This window comes from Peromyscus maniculatus, chromosome X, assembly GCF_049852395.1.
Source record: "Peromyscus maniculatus bairdii isolate BWxNUB_F1_BW_parent chromosome X, HU_Pman_BW_mat_3.1, whole genome shotgun sequence".
NCBI lineage: Eukaryota > Metazoa > Chordata > Mammalia > Rodentia > Cricetidae > Peromyscus > Peromyscus maniculatus.
In genome coordinates, this window is record NC_134875.1 from 96,319,281 (window position 1) to 96,334,936 (window position 15,656).

At 37.1% G+C, this 15,656-nt stretch overlaps 1 protein-coding gene across 1 annotated transcript in view; it reads left to right on the forward strand.

The window, feature by feature from the left end:
- The first annotated feature begins 3,454 nt into the window (after window positions 1-3,454).
- Il1rapl1 (interleukin 1 receptor accessory protein like 1) overlaps window positions 3,455-15,656 on the forward strand; it is a 1,285,879-nt gene continuing 1,273,677 nt past the window's right edge. Inside the window, exon 1 of the mRNA XM_016006057.3 lies at window positions 3,455-4,536. The gene's annotated coding sequence lies outside the window, so the exon portion shown is untranslated. The remainder of the gene's footprint in view (window positions 4,537-15,656) is intronic.

Here is a 15,656-nt window from a genome sequence, read left to right on the forward strand (position 1 = left end):
ATTAATTAAATGTGAATTGAGTGAAATAAGTCACTCCAAATACATTTCTAGCTTTGAGGACCTACTCTGAATATGCATGGTAGTTTTTATATAATAAAGCACTTAAAGGGGGCTCAATAAAACTGTTCTCTACATCTTGGAGGTATGGTTTAAAAAGTGGGACATTATACTTCAGATACCAATATAATTCTTTTCCACTCCTTACTGTTTACTTTCATAGACACTAAGCTTAACATTTTCTCACTTATTACCTCTAAACAATGAATGTGATTGTGCTTTTGTAACCTCAGCTATAATATATTAATATCAAGAAACTGCTCACTCAGTTTGTTTTTTGGCTGAGAAAATAGATCTTATTGTATTCACCTCAGTCACCTTAGATACTATTGTATCTAAACTCTAATTTCATCATTCTACTAATACAGAACTTTGTTTCATTAATGTTGTAAAGTATCTTAATCATCTTTTCCTTATTATCAGAAAATAGAACAGCAGTTTCTTCTACTGAGAAAAGCTACAAGCATGGATTAATCTGCAGCCAGTTTTTACTACAAACCCCATAATGCTTTGCATTATAGCCTACAATCCCCATAATGCAGCACCCAACTTACTGTTAACTATCCTGTTACTGGCAAAGACAAGAACATTTAAGAACTATATAATGTGCGAGTACTCTACTCAAATAGAGAACTCCTTTTTCAGTGTTTTGAGATTTCCTTTGGTAAAACAAAATAGGAAACTTAATGGTTATGCATACTATTACCCCATTCTGAATATATTATCACATATTTGCAGTTTATCAGAGTACATACTTTTCATGTCAAAGCACTTTTTAAAAGGAATATCTTACTGTGTCACCCAATAGCCTTGAAATCAGTGTGTAGCTCAAGCTACTTTGGAATGTATGTCCTCTTGCCTAAGCTTCCTGAATGGTGAAATTTTAGATATGTTCTATCATACCTGGCTTAAAGTCTTCTTTTTAACACCCATCATGGGTCCTGGGTTTGTTTCTTCCCCAGTGTGGGAAGAGGTCAGCCATTTCCCGATTTTAAAATAAAATCACAATATATTGTTTAATGCTTCAAACATCTGCAAATGAGAATTCAGTGAAGTAATTAAATTTCTTAATTAGATGCACCTTGCAGCTGCTGTTCGTCTTAATTGGCAATAATGCAGCCACATTTTGTTCTGACACATATCTTCAGAAGAGTTAGAGAACTGAAGGGAGGCAAGAGGAAAATGTTCCCACACAGTTCAAGACAGTTCGCACAAAGAGGATCCCATGGCAACAAACAGTGAGGCCCACAGTTGGCTCTGTAAGATCCAGGAATAGACAATGCTTCACCTCAGATTCAAACAAACACTTCCCGTTCTTGATCTGAAGAGAAAGCTTTGAAAAATCATCTCTTTCAATAGGTTTGGAATGGTCCAATATTCACCTGTGTCTTTAAAGCACTTCTCCAGGCTTTCTGATGCTCTCCGTAGCCCATGTCAAGGTAATATTTCAAGTTGTGCCCTGTGTAGGTAACAAACTGACTTGAAGAAACATTGCAAATGCAGGATTTGAATTTTCACTCATGCAGACCTGAACCACACCTTGGCAACAGGTTCATTTTAACTACCATTTTACAGATAAAGAAAGAAATTGAGGTTAAGAAAGATTAGTGATTCCTATGGATAATTATGCCAAGTTAGGAATAGAATTTTAGCTCAGATCTGAGCCTATAACCTAAGACTTGTATGTCTAAACTTTGCTTGAAGCAACTAAGTGTGTTAATTATACCCCCTCCAGTACATTGGAAGACTAGTTCTTCACTTAAGTGGGTCAGCAAAACGACTGTGCAACAAGGTATAGTAAAAATGGATAACTCACTAGGAAGGAGTGAGAGGATTTTCTCTTCAAACTCTAGCCTTGACATTTTTCCAAATTGTAGCATATGTTGAGGGTACAGGCAGAAGAGAGCCACATACACACTAGAGGTTAGCCTGGGTTAAATCCCTTCAGAAAAACCATGTCAGTCTTGAAAATTCACTAGCCTTTTAACACATCTTCCCTCACCTTGGTTTATGGTTTACAACTTCAATTTAATTGACATTCCATCAAAATACAGATTGGCCTTCCCTTTCTGTTTCCCTGCCCTCATTCACCCTCACCTGTGCCCTGACTTATTATTCTAGCTTCTAATTAATTTACCCCCATTTTTTCAAGTGCTTCATCTACCTCCAATTTGTGCTTCAGTTCCTGAATTATATGAAGACAGAGTTCGCAAGGTCCAAGGTTGCTTTGCCTATTTACTTTTCTACCTTTGGTGTATCTTGTGAAGTCTTCCAGTTAAAAAGCTTGAGGAAAATCTTGTTCAGCAAGTTAAGGTTTTCAGAGTTGGCACTGCAGTGGGTGGATGGGAATAGCTCAAGTGTGGGGAGAGAGAGGGATGGTGGCAGAAAAGCATTTATCTATCTCTCCTCTTTCCCTGTTTACTCCATTGTCAGAACCTAATGCTGAGGCTGCAGTGTAAATACGCTCACTTCCCCAGGGGCTTGCTACTCTAAGAGCAGTATGTAATCTGACAGCATTATTACAGTCCACGGACCAGCTTATTAGAGACTCAGGCTCTCAGGCCTCACACTACATCTACAGAATAAAAGTGCATACATTAAAGTCTGGGAATCAAAGAATTAAGAGTTTCATAACATCTCAAAGTACAAAGGCAAGGAACTTTAAAATAAGTAACTCCCTTATTTATCTACAAGTACCTACTTTTGTCCCTCATCCCTCAACACAAATCCGTTTCAGAAAAATGCAGCGAACTCTAATGAAGTATGGGAATCTTTACCGCTTGGGAAGAGGATCCTCTTCAATCTCGTCCTACCAGTTTCTCTTCCCACTCCCTTATCCCCTTCCCTGCCCCCCTCCGCACAAGGGGAGCCCACCACAATCATTCTTCTCCCAAACCCCTGTCTCCATGGGAAGATTTTGCTCCTCCACAAACTGAGGCAGCTCCTGCTGGGAGGGTAGCTGCCTGAAGGATTTACAGTTTACATACCAATACAGAGAGAGTGAGAGAGGAGCACTTTGCAAAACTGCCCTTTAGGAACGATTATCACCTCGCCACCTGAGACACTGAGCTGTGTTTTCATGTCACCACCACCCACTTTTTTAATGGAGAGAGAGAGAGAGAGAGAGAGAGAGAGAGAGAGAGAGAGAGAGAGAGAGAGATCGCGCGCTATAATAAATCTTCAAAGAGAAAAGACGAAAGGAGGATATTATGAGTGTGTCCGACTAGGCATCGCTCTCTGTACCTTTCAGCTGCCTAGAAAAATGTAATCACAATTCTAAGGTGGCTAATGCAAGCCTGGGTAAACGTCCAATTGGCTGGGCCACTTTTGCCTTTTAGGACAGATTCCCATTATTCCTTCCAGGGTCCTTTCCGAAAGGTTCCCAGGCTACCGTTCTTCCTCTTCGGGTCTTCTGCAAACTAAAACTCGCAAAGCGGTGGCTGTCTGTGGATTGGCTAGTACTAAAATATCCATTGGGTGGCAGTAATACTATCCTCTTTATGACTTGCAGCAAACCAGAGAATGCATTCAATCAAATGAACCGATCTTGTAGAAACACTGGAATCATTTATGCATTGCAGTTTCTCTTTCTTGTTTTCGCTCCTTCTTCTCTGGGATATTTTGAGTGGATTCTGGCTATTAATCAAGATCTCGTGCTGTTCGCGGTTTGCTTGTCGTTTTCGCTCAGGATTAGCATCATTCAAGATAAACGCAAAGCTGCTTCCCCCCACCCACTCTCTTTTGAAAAATCATTTTTGGGGTCTGCTGAAGAGAGCTAGGACCCAGGAGACACCTTCCCAAACAGCAGGGGTTGTGTGCTTTCACATAGCAGTACTGTACAAGGAAAACCCCGTCGGATCTGTTATTGCGGGATACTTGTGAAATACACATAGGATTCTTTCTTATGGCTGCATCCCGGATCTGGAAATTTTACTTGGGGACCAGGAAGATTTGAAAGGCTACATGTATCCAGAAGATTTGCAAGCAAGACTCCGATTCTTGTCATAGAGCTCACAGACTTCTTCACTTATCGTCCGTTTTCCTTCTTTAAAAAAAAAAAAAAAAAACCAAAAACAAAAAACCAAAAGAACAAAAAACCACACATTTAAAATTTTTCTCCTCTTTTTCTGATCTCTCCTCCTTCAGTCTCTCATTTTTTATTCTGCCTATTCTTTTTTTCGTCCTAGTATTTTTTCCCTTTCCGTGCTCTGCACCTGGATTGTATCGTCACTAAACAATCGGGCACTTTGAGAACTAACTGGAGACAGTCTTGTAGGGAAGATCTGTATGGAATTATCTGCTTTTATGGTGAACTTGGCATTTGTGAATGGGTATCTTGTTCACAATATTAATTGCTAGCCAAAACAAGAAAAAGAACACAGGAGTAAAACGTGGATTTTTCTGAATACGCATTGTGATGACCAGCAATTACCTTACCGACTGATATCCAGAGGAGAATAATTTGGAAGACTGTTGTGGGTAAGGTCATTTTTATATGTAGACCCATCAGTGGCGTGAGCAAACTTGGACGTCTGTAATGGGAATGGGTGACTTGGATGATTGCTGCATCGCATTGATGGCTGTGATGTGGCCGTTATTGGCACTGAATGGAATAACTGCAGTTGGGTGTGTGTGTGTGTGTGTGTGTGTGTGTGTGTGTGTGTGTGTGTGTGTGTGTGTGTGTGTGTGTGTGTGTGTGTATTCTGAGTATAACTGGAAATAAATCAAAGAATTACTCCCCAATTATTTCGGTGTGGAAGGGAGTCTTGGATTAATTCTGGATAGACACTCTTTGTTTGGATGCAATATTTGTGGTTCCTGCATTCTGGAGGGATAGCATCGGTAAAAGGAGCACTTACTGAAGAGCCCATTTCAAATGAAATGCGCTACTCTTTATTCTTTAAAAGAAACATGTTTTCAACTCAGTGCAGCATTCTGCTGCATTTCCCAGCCGCAATGGGACCAGGGATATCCCACTTGTCAAGTTCCTAAACTTTAAGGTGATAATCATTGTTAATTGTTCTCCAGGTTCTGGTTATTGGAGATAATTAAGTGCTGTGGACTACTTTTCTATTTATTCTAGTGGATTATCATTCAGGGGAAAAAAAGAAAAGACTGAAATGATGAGTAAAATAGAGAATAATAGAGCAATATTATCTTAAATATCACCAACGTACATTCTTTCCTAAGTTTGATTGCCCAATAATTGAATTATTTACCCAATACCCTAAATAGCTGAAGCTACAACCCACGTGCAGGGGAGTCAAAGGTCTGGAAGTGGAGATGATCCTTTTATTGCAATGCAGCTAGCTTGGAAAATGCAGTCAATTACACACTTCTCTCAACCTTAAGTTAAGATGTGTTCTATCTGTTATTTTACCCTTTTACTAAAAAGTTAGAGACTACAGCACTCAGGATTCTTAAGCATATTCTGCCTGGGAAATGGGATAAAAAAAATCGATATTGATGACGTGGTTCAGTGCACTGTACTGCAATGCTAAAGTCCCATATTCAGTACCTACGATGAGAGAATGGAGCATTTGCATGTGTTATAAATCTCACCTGGTAGATTGATCTGAAGGGGAGGGGAGAAGATATGTGGATATGTAGGAAGATGGATGGAAGTCGTGCATAATCGGTGATTATGTAACTTCATTACATCAGTGAGCTTCAGTCAACGATAGTGAGATGGAATGATTGTATAGAGAGAGCCTCCATCACCCTGTTAACTTTTGAAGGCTTGTAACAGCTAACAGAGGAGGAGGGCAGACAGAGATTAGCTCCAAGGGTCCTGTAAACCTTGATCTCTGCGGCGAATTTAACATGAGTTTTCTCACAGTGAGTTTCTGAGGGCTAGAAGATCATGTAAGCTTTAGGGCTGGATGGGAGCAATTTTAGCCACACCCGTGGAGAGTCAAAATGTGTCTGCAATGTTTCACAAGTGCCCCATTGAGTCTTTGGGGCTGATGATTCCAGCCAAGGTCATAGTTCTTTTCCCTATGGTTGAAATATATGACCTCAACTGAGTGGAAAGTTAAATCCACTGAAATGACTGAGGTAGACTGAAGGGAAGGATCATTTAGTGTCCCCTCTTGCATTTTTCCTGGTAGAGCTTGATGCAGATTTCAGTCTGGTGGTTCCCTCATAAAAAATGATGATTGCTTCCACAGTGTGTCAGAAATGAGTGCTTCTTACCTTTATCTTTGCCATGACAACCTCGTTCTGGGCCATTTTAACCCTCAGGGAAATAGAGAAGTACAAATCTTTAAAGGTAGCAACACCATGTTAAATTAAAAAACAACAACCCAAGATGATTTCGAATTCATTGTTAACACAAATCCTAGAAATCAAGAGCAATCTATTTTCAAGTTTTAGTTAATGAATGCCTTAAAAGACATGTTGCAGTCATTGGAGACTTTTACCATGAGATGAGATAAATGCACTGTGCTCACTATACAGAGGAGGGAACACTGCAGAAGAAAATGTCATTTTCCTTCATGCTTTATTTGGAGCTGTGCTTTTTTCTTTTTTCTTTCTCTTTTTTCTTTCTTTCTTCTTTTCTCTTTTCTTTCTTTTTTTTGAAGCAGATGCACATCAGCTTCTTAGGCCTTCCACTGTTTCAGGATTTACCCCCCACAAGTAGATCACACACACACACACACACACACACACACACACACACACACACACACACACACACATGAAAGCTGTTGATATTCTAACCCTGGCCATTTGAGTCTTATCTAGTAGTTCTAGTTCTAATTTTCCTTTGCATTTATTTTGCAAAGATGGCTAAAAGACTTTCTGGCTGAGTGCTGAGATGATTCTTTCTGGTTTTGTTTGATTTCCTGCATTTCATTTTGGTGAAGTCAGGGGTAGGATGCAGAGACTCCCTAAGTAACTTTGAAAAGATTTCCTCACCTCAAATCAGGTGGTGGGATTGTGGAATGAAATTTTGAGGTCTGATATTTGAGGTGACTTTCTTATTTCTGCAGGACATGCCCAAACACTGATATATTGTGCCAGTGAATTTGGAGGTTTGGTGTTCATATTGTGTAGGAAATTGAATGTGAAGTTAACTCCTGATTCCTTCCTTCAGGGGTCAGGGTAACACTACAGCTGCTTCCAGGCTGGTAGTCTCCAGCTACGTGCAGAAATACAGCCTGCAATGATATTTTTTCCTATATCCTCAATTTTCACATTGTATAAATGACTTCCTCAGTTGTTTTCTGGCTTACACCACACATATGTTGCCCAACAGGGAATCTTCTTGAGGTTTTCTAATCCTAATAAAGGATGGAAATAAATATAGACGGGAAAGAAGTCTGTTTCAAAAGACAGAGTGTGAACTCAGTACATACGTGTGATTGCTAACTATTTGCCTAAAGACTACATATACTCACATCAGGACAGATAGTTTCAGACATTTTAATGGCTACTTGTAACCTGTTACTTTCTTTAGGAAGATTATGTAATGAAGGTACTTCATAGCATTGATATTAAGTATCCTACAAATCAATAATAAATAGTTTTGCTTAATAGGAAAGCATTTAAACATGCAATCAGTGAGTAGTGTAACATATAATGTGTATTTTTCTATTTTATTGCCTTTTAAGCTAAGGTCATGTATTTTATTGCTTTTTTTGAAGCTAAAATCATGTACATATATTAGAAAATTTTGGGTAAAAAACAACTACCATTTATGATATGAATATGTCAGCTACTGATTTCTTTCCTAATAAATTACTTCAGTAAAATTGGGAGATTTAGCAAACAAGTAATCATAATATTCCAACAAATGGAGAAAATATAAATGACATTTTTATTGCAGTATATTTGAACACATCAATGTTATTTTAAACAGACTGATAAGTAAAGCATTTTCTGAAACTGAAATTTGAGAAAGAATATTTATATTTTGAAATTTTTTAGATTCTTGTGTATTTACTGAAATGTTTTGTATATACTTAGTATTAAAATGAACATGATCTTGACAGTTGAGAAATTTCATGTTTTCATAAGGAGGGTTACTTTATAATTTGTAACAACTAAGGAAGTATTGATTATTAAGATTTAAATATAGCAGGTTTTCTGGTAATGCTGAAGTTATGAAGCATAATTATAATTTTACTATTTGAGCAGATATAGATAAGGTCATGTCAGCATTTTTCTTATTAAATTCCAGCCCAATTTTCATTAGTCATATCAGGAATCTCAAAGAGAAAAGAATCCACTTGTAGGAGACTGGGTTGACTCATTTTTCCTGACTTGTATTTCAGGCTCTGTTAGTTAGGACACTTGTACCCTCTGACACTACATTTGACCTGCAAGACTTCCAGAGAGCCATAAAAAATCGAGTAATTGCATGTTGCTCTGAATAAAGGAGACAGTGTGTGTCTAAGTGCTTACCAATATGCTCTACATTAAAAACATATGCAAATATTAGGATTCCCCTATCTTATGAATTTTTCAGAATACCTTTTTAGTGTCCTAATTATAAACCTTTATAGACATTTTCTAGTATCTATTACTATCATCTGATAGGTAATATCATTCTGCGATTAAACAACATAGGTAAATGAAAAGCTTTTGATACAAGATCTTACTCACCATTCAGTTTTGTTTTTCAGGGATACTCATAAGGGAATATAGTTGTCTTAAGTATTTAAAACATAATTGCATTTGCATCAACTTCAAAAAATTTTGTGTGGATACTTTAAGGAGATAATTTTCTCCCAGTTAATGCCCCTGAGTATATAGGATCTGTTTCTGGCAAGAGGACTACACAAACAAATGCTTACAAACAAACTTGATGCTACCACTTGATTTGGGTCAACTAACCACAAAGCTACTCTCAAGGATCATTTTATTTACCAAAGTATATGGGCTTGAGTACCCAGAGTAATAGAGGAAATGAGAAAGGAAAGGCACCAGTACTGTTTGTAATTTTCTAGTTGCAATAATTACTAACGTTCTTTAGGGGGAAGCAATCCCCCATGTGTCACTGCTAAAGCTGCATTTCTTTAATGCCTGCATTTTAACATAAACATATTCACACATATGAGGAAGACATTGTTCATTATCTGAGTTTCAGTATCTGGTTTATGTGGATGACTAAATAGGTTAAGAAGTAAGGTTTTTTTGTTTTGGTTAAGACAGAAGTGGAAACTGTAAAAATCCTGTAAAATACAAATTAGTGTTCATGAACTTAAATAACACTTGTGTTAAAATAGAACCTCCTTTCAGTTCCAGATTTTTTTTGCTTTTTATGTTAAAGATCCTCAATATTTCTTTATTTTGGATAAATCTTGTCATGTATATTTATCTTACTTCGTTGATGCCTATAAATAGCAAGTATTTCTTTGCTATCCCATATTTAAAATATATATCTGTGTCATGGAAATATTTCAGTTATGATCTAGCAGGTTTGCAAAGGAATATCATAGAAATGTAAATAGGCTTGTTTATTTGACAAATTCAGTTAATCACCTTACAAATATGCTTTTAATTTTCACCCAGAGAATGCCACCCTGGAGTGTCTTACAATGTGTATAGCATACCATTACAGGCCAACCACATGGCTCAATGGACATACCCCTTGCTGCTTACCCTGGCCATTGGCTCACAATGACAAATCCTCAGTTGGCATGCTTACTTGGTTCTGCTGTGCAGAAACACTATTCAAGTGCCAAAAGCCTAAGATTCCTAAGGCTTGTAGCTACAGAAAAGGGATGACTGAATGGCTTAGTATTGCCTTCCAATCACATAATCTGAAATTGCCAAGCAGTGAGCTGTGGATAAAGCAAAAGGAAGAAGCAAAGCACTTTAGTATTTTACTTCTAATTTTTTTCATATTATAACATTAAAAGGATTATTTTTTTCATGGCAAGGTATTCAAAATGTTTGTTGTAGTTAACTGCATGTACACACACACATGCACACACACATATTGCAATAAATAACATTAAATGAACAATGTTATTCCTACCTAAATTTGAGAGTGAAATACTAAGTCACGATATAGTGTGTGGTGTGTGAATTCACTGAAAAACTGAAAATATTCTCCCGGCATGGTTAAGGTTAACCAATATTTACATGCAATAATCATTTTGTTAGCATACTGATAATCATGGACTAGTATATTAATTTAAATGAAATTAAATGGTAATTGGGGCTAGAGTTAAGAGCACTGGCTGCTCTTCCAGAGACCCTGGGTTCAGTTTCCAGCACCCACACAGCAGTGCATAACTGTAACTCCAATTCCAAGGGATCTGATGCCTTCTCCAGGCACTAGGCAGGCACATGGTGCACAGACATACATCCTGCCAAAAGATCCAGAGACATAAAATAAAATGACATAAAAATTAATTTAGAAAATGTCAAAAGTCACTTAATCAGTTTACCATTCAGTGTCACTTGCTAAAGAACGTGTATAATAACAATAAAAAATTGTACATGCATTGGGGTGTGTACAACTGAGTGAATAAATACCTTCAGAATACATTGTTTATCCATGTACAAAGTTTAGTGTAGAATATAAATTCTAGACTGCATTAAGTTAAATGTTCATGTATTCAGAGTCAAAATACTTAACCTTGCATCTGCACATGAACCATGTTTATCTAACACTGAAAAGGAACAATAAGCTGTTACTGTGGGTCTTGCATCTACAGAGTTAAGTTTGCGGGGTACATGGGCTTTGGAGTGTATAACCTCCTGAAGTTCCACCATTTTCAGACTGACTTTCAAATTTATGCTTCAAAGGTTATCATAAAATCATTATGTATGCATTACAAAATAATAACTTTAAAAAAGATTGTATTGCTACCGCAAACAATAATTCATTTCAATATAACCAGAGGTAACTACGGGAGAGTCATGAGAATCTAATGGAATTGTGCAAAGTTGACGAATAAAAGATGCTCCATTATATTGTTTTACACAAGGAAATTGTGAGCCAGTGAAATGAAACGGAGTCTCCGAGATCTTTCAGTTTGTTGGCCCACTTATCATTTATGGTTCTGATTCCTTGATAAGGTGTTAAGTCCACAGAAGAGTATTTTATTTATATTGCAATATTCCCTGACATACCATATTGTTGTCTTAGTAGATAGTAAAGAAACAAAAAGTTCTTTGGGGGGTTAATGTTACTAGACGTAGTACTTTAGACTGTAGCTCACTTTAGTGACTTGTGATCACTTTCCTACTGCCCCACGTGTACTATATGGACTGAAATCTTATATTTATGTACATTGTGCTACTCTTGGCTTTATTTGATGTCTGTGGGCATCATACAAGGGAAGGGTTGGGAAAAAATAGGTCACTGGTGAGTCTCCTTGCTTTTTCTGAACATTTCTTTCCCCAGTAGTTGTATATCTCTTCTCATGCAGAGAATTGCTCCTGTATAGAATTCTTCCCTTTTTGTCAAAAAGTGACCCCGAAATGACTTCTGCAAACATTTCACTCTCTGGACTTTAGGACAGCTGGCTTTGTCTCTATATTGCATGCTGCCTGCTTGCTTCCAAGAGATTCTACTAACGACCCTTTTCTAAATGTATTTTAGTCACTCATTATTCTTTAAAGATAAGAGTCTCTTTTTAAATGTCTCCACTAATAGGTACACTCTCTTATATATGCAGCAATGGAGTAATTTTGAGAAAGTAAAGAGTAATATGTATGGAGCTTGCTGGCCTACAATAACATAGCTACTAACTGAGTGACTAGCAGTTCATAGATCTATTTATCTATCATCTTTGAATTATCTATCTGTATTATGTGTATTTATATATTCAAGTGACTACACAGAGACCTCTGTATACATAAACACATAAACATGTTAATTTTTAAATTGTACTTAAAACACAATATAAAATTTGTTCCCCTTTCTTCCTTCCAACACCTCCTGTTTCCTATACCTCCAGTCTTTCCTATGTCCTCCTCCTTACTCCCTCCCAAAGTAATGGCATCTTTTTCTTTAATTATTATTGTTGCATATGTGCATAAATAATAAATAAAACCTTATGAATGCACTTAGTGTTTATATGTACATAATTTCAAGGCTGCCCACTTAGTATTGTGTATCTAATTGTGGCCTTTTTATTTTTTGATACAATATGAACCCCAGCTAATAGGCTAAATGGAAAGATTGTAATAGCAATAATCACTCCTTAGGACTATAATAGTAACACTTACAGAAAATATGATATTAGATTTTTTTTCTCACTCAAAGCTGCCTTCAGAGGACTACATTTTAGATGGTGAGGTGAAGAGAGGACTGTGAAGATCATATTTTCATTCAGGAGAGATGTTGCTGTGTACTCCAGACATACTAGTAGGCAGCTGTTAACATTTTCCTGTATGGAGAAATGACACTGCCTAGGAACACTCTGATGTTTACAGCCTCACCATGAACTTTATTTCCAAAGAGACATAGCCAGGGGAGAAAAACACAGCAATAAAAATGGGAAAGAGAAAGGCTTAGAATAGTTTGTGTAAACAAAGCTTCATGTAGCCAAGGGAGAAAATTTGAATATAAAAAATGAATCTGGTGGCTCTCAGTGTTTAGTGTTTGAATATCCCTGTTACAGCTCCTAATTGTTCTCACCATGACAAAACTTCTGAATAGTACTCAAGAGGAACCCAGCTCCACAGTGTGCAGGCTAAATTCATTCAGGGGCTCTCTGGGGAGTTTGGACTGCTGCTCTTCCTTCTTGGGATTTTCCTACAGGGCCCTTAAATCACAGTCTGGGAGGAAGTTGCTCATGTCAGTGGGTGTGCTCTTCTCAACGACTGAACGGTTTAGTTTAGCTCCAGGAGCAGGTGCCTGTCAGTCCCATATTTCTCGTCACCAGAATCATGCAGGACATGTAGTAGTATGTCAGTAAATAATTGCATAATAATGCTTAAATACTTTCTAATTGCAAATCAGTTTTAGATTTATGTTCCCCAAAACGTGCTGTGTTGTAAGTTGAGACTAAAGCTTTTAATGTAGGAAAGTAATAAAAGAAAATTGTAAAATAAAGGAGAGAAGACGAGTAATAGTTTTTAGCTTACAAGTGGCAGAAGAGGAAATTACTGGCCTACTCTGTTCCCCTCCTTTCATCTTTTCCTTTCCTTTCGCCCCAACTATAGTTTTTTAATTACTATTATTATTTTGAGACACAGTGTTACTGTGTAGCTCATGCTGAATTTAAACAAGGGGACCATCTGCCTCAGTTTTCTGAGTGCTGCAATTCCAGGTGTGTGCCACCCCAGTCAGCTACCAACATAGTCATTTAAGTTAATTCACTATTCAGAAGCAAGAGGTACAAAAATGAACAATAGTAGATATCTGAGTCCAAAGATGAATGGTTCAGTCAAAGATGTGGCTAAGAAATAGAACCATATATAACAGAAATTCAAGGCGGTTTTCCATATATACTTCTAAGAGTGATATCAAATAGAATGGAAAGGCTAGAATTCATAGAGAGTAATTAGGGGAAACTTACTAAAGGAGACAGACTTCATGTTAGACTTTGAATGAACTAATATAGGTATGGATGTGTTCTAACATTCCAAATATGGGAGAGACTTAACATGCACACACACACACACACACACACACACACACACACACACACACACACACACAATTGTAAGTAGGACCAAATGGAGCATGATTAGACCAAAGCCAATACCCTAGCTTCCCTAATGAGTCAGATATACAATGTGAAATGTATAAAGATAAGGCTAGAGTCCCAGAACTACACATCTGATTGTGATGAGCTAGTGTAATAAGGTTGTGTGAACGTAAGAAAAAAGAACATTTAACAACCTACTCACATTTATGCTTAGGAAAAACAGGAACAGTATGAAAGCCTGTATCTCCCAAGTACCATTGATTTTTAATTTTGTGAAGTTCCAAAGATCTCCTTAGTATTATCTTTAGTGCAATTGTATTACATTGAACCCTAAAGCTCCAGTTGCCATCATTGTCTTTTTCTGAGACAGGACAGAGGATAGACGTTACACACACACACACACACACACACACACACACACACACACACACACACACACAGCTTTACAAACTGTAGATGCCATCATGTGTAATGAGACTAGTGTATTTAAATTATATTTTCTTAGTAGGTTAGAAATTTGTCATGAATCCTAGCAAAACATGGCAATTCAAGTATAATTATTCAATGAATAAATGAGAATATTTAAACTATGTATATTTACAGTAATGATAACAGCAAAGTGAACCTAAAGTGGCAATTGAATTGGAAAGAATGGGAAAATTGAAGAAAATAAAAGGAGAAAAAAAGAAAAAGGAAACACTTTATATAAAATAGAAATATAATTTCCAAAATGATTTTATTCTAAGATCATGTGGGGAAAGAATATTGTTTATAGTAGAATTTGCATTCAGTAAGATACTAGGTTTTATTACTAGCCAGTGTGAAGATTTTACTAACTGGCAATAATTATAACAATTTTGAATAGTAGATGAAAAAGAGAGAGTAAGCCTCCTACTAGAGAAAAATAATCCCATGCAAGCTCAATTTAAAGTATTGTCTTGATTAGATACTTTGCCTTTACTTCTAATAAGCAGAAGAAAAGATTCACACAATGTCCACCTTAGACATTTGACCTTTTTTTTTGGGGGGGGGGGACTAGAAATTCTTTTCCCAGTAATGCTCCTCTGAAGCACTAGCTTTTCTATGCAATCCTTAGCTTTGCTCTCTCAGAGGCCATGGCGCTCTTTTGCCTAATGGTGGCCTTTTTTTAAAAAAAAAAAACATTTTCATGTGCAGCAGCTGTCTCCAGTTCCATGTCCCTTCATTCTTTCTTCTGTGTCTCATTTGCCCTGTATGCTCCTTTTCATGGACCTTCCAAGGAAGTCTGAGAAAAGTAGTTGGCTCAGGGTTTGACCGAGAGAAGACAAATTTATTGTGCATTAATTAGAAAAAAAAAGTAGAAGAAACCACGAGGTATTTTTTTTCTAAACTTTATGAGATCACTTCTTGTTGAAATTCCAGTAATCTGGGAACTTGTCAATACTGCTGAAAACATGAAGAAGAATGTGCTTTTTTTTAGGCACAAGCTACGTGTAATATGCATCATCATTAGAATTTACCTAAAAGAACAAGTATCATAGTTCACTGTGATACAAAGAAATAAGTCCCTTCTACTCTGAAATTCTACTACAACTTTAGTAATCACTCTGAGTGTGGGCTTGTGGAGGTCACAGGACAGCTTGCAGTAGTCAGTGCTCTCTTCCCACCATGTGGGTTCTCCAATTGAGCCCAGGTCTTTGGACTTGATGGTAAGTACCTCTACCTATTGAGCCATTTTGCTAGCCCCAGTCATCACTATCCTTTAGTCCTATTACACGATCAGAGCTACTTCATTCATATTCATCTGAATTGATTTACTCCTTCACCCAGAAAAATGAGATGTATCATTTTGGGGCCCTCTCTTTTGTAATGATGTGATGTGTAGTGTATTACTATAAGCTAAAGATGTCCAAGGTAGTTCTCATTATTGAAACATTATAAGCTAGTAGAAGGGTGTTGTGTTACCTGTTTGCAATCCTAGCATTTATGAGACAGAGGCCA